Source organism: Mustela erminea, chromosome 11 (genome assembly GCF_009829155.1).
Source record: "Mustela erminea isolate mMusErm1 chromosome 11, mMusErm1.Pri, whole genome shotgun sequence".
NCBI classification, from domain to species: domain Eukaryota; kingdom Metazoa; phylum Chordata; class Mammalia; order Carnivora; family Mustelidae; genus Mustela; species Mustela erminea.
Window position 1 is genome coordinate 66,140,641 of NC_045624.1, and position 1,975 is coordinate 66,142,615.

At 40.2% G+C, this 1,975-nt stretch overlaps 1 pseudogene; it reads left to right on the plus strand.

Annotated features, from left to right (window-relative positions):
- Positions 1-313: 313 nt before the first annotated feature.
- Positions 314-1,739, plus strand: LOC116569336 (annotated as a pseudogene).
- The last annotated feature ends 236 nt before the right edge of the window (positions 1,740-1,975 follow it).

Below are 1,975 nucleotides of genomic sequence, written 5' to 3' on the forward strand. Positions count from 1 at the left end.
AACCATTATTATCACATGGCTTGCCAACTAATATCTGCTTTAAGCAGGAGGATAGATTTTGCATTTTCTATAACTTACTTCCAACATTTCTAATGAATAGAAATTCACCCACTACAAGAGCTTCTTTTCCTTGGCATATGAATTTGATACTTATTAGGATGTTTGTCTGTGTCCAGAACTCCTCAAGTCACACAGACTCACATGTCCTCAAGGTTGTGCTATGATCAAATCATTCCCTTGTATATGCATGATAACAAAGTGTATCTTCTCACATTAAAAAAAAAAAAAAAAAAAACCAACTTCAGGAGCGGCGGCTACCTGAGCTGCGCCCAGCAACGTGCTCCTTCCCGCTCCCCCACATCGGCCTCGGCCCTCTCACCGGCTGTAGAAAATGGTGAAAGAAACCACTTATTATGATGTTTTGGGGGTCAAACCCAATGCCACCCAAGAAGAACTGAAAAAGGCCTACAGGAAACTGGCCTTGAGGTACCACCCTGATAAGAATCCAAATGAAGGAGAGAAGTTTAAACAGATTTCTCAAGCTTATGAAGTACTCTCTGATGCAAAGAAAAGGGAATTATATGACAAAGGAGGTGAACAGGCCATTAAAGAAGGTGGAGCTGGTAGTGGTTTTGGCTCCCCCATGGACATCTTTGATATGTTTTTTGGAGGAGGAGGAAGAATGCAGAGAGAAAGGAGAGGTAAAAATGTTGTGCATCAGCTCTCAGTAACCTTAGAAGATTTATATAATGGTGCAACAAGAAAACTAGCTCTGCAAAAGAATGTGATTTGCGATAAATGTGAAGGCCAATATGGTAAGAAAGGAGCAGTTGAGTGTTGTCCCAATTGCTGAGGTACTGGAATGCAAATAAGAATTCATCAGATAGGACCTGGAATGGTTCAGCAAATTCAGTCTGTGTGCATGGAGTGCCAGGGCCATGGGGAATGGATCAGTCCTAAAGATAGATGTAAAAGCTGCAATGGAAGGAAGATAGTTCGAGAGAAGAAGATTCTAGAAGTTCATATTGACAAAGGCATGAAAGATGGCCAGAAGATAACATTTCATGGTGAAGGAGACCAAGAACCAGGACTGGAACCAGGAGATATTATCATTGTTTTAGATCAGAAGGACCACCCTGTTTTTACTCGGCAAGGAGAAGACCTTTTCATGTGTATGGACAAACAGCTGGTTGAAGCACCGTGTGGTTTTCAAAAGCCAATATCTACTGTTGACAACCGAACCATTGTCATCACCTCTCATCCAGGTCAAATTGTCAAGCATGGAGATATCAAGTGTGTGCTAAATGAAGGCATGCCAATTTATCGAAGGCCATATGAGAAGGGTCACCTCATCATCGAATTTAAGGTAAACTTTCCTGAGAATGGCTTTCTGTCTCCTGATAAACTCTCTTTGCTGGAAAAACTCCTACCTGAGAGGAATGAAGTAGAAGAGACTGATGAAATGGACCAGGTAGAACTGGTGGACTTTGATCCAAATCAGGAAAGATGGTGCCATTACAATGGGGAAGCATATGAGGATGATGAACATCATCCCAGGGGTGGTGTTCAGTGTCAGACCTCTTAATGGGGCCAGTGAATAACACTGCTGGCATTTTATGTGCAGTAGTGAATGAGTGAAGGACTATAATCATAGCTCACTACTTGCTATTGTTTTTGTTTTAATATTCAACTATAGTAGTGTTTTAAAAGTTAAATGAAGAATAAACTCAAATATAAAAGCTCAAAAAAAAATCTTCATTTTCAATGTTTGAAGTAGCAAGGTACATAGTAACATGGTGGTTATTCAGATCCATTTCTCTTTAGTCTACAAGTAAAGATGAATGAGATTTCTGGTTTTGTTGTGTGTGTGTGTGTAGGGGGGTGTCCATATAACATGGCACAAAAACCTGACAAAGATAAGAAATTTGACTATGGAATAAACCACCATCAACATATTAACAGTTAATGGCCAACT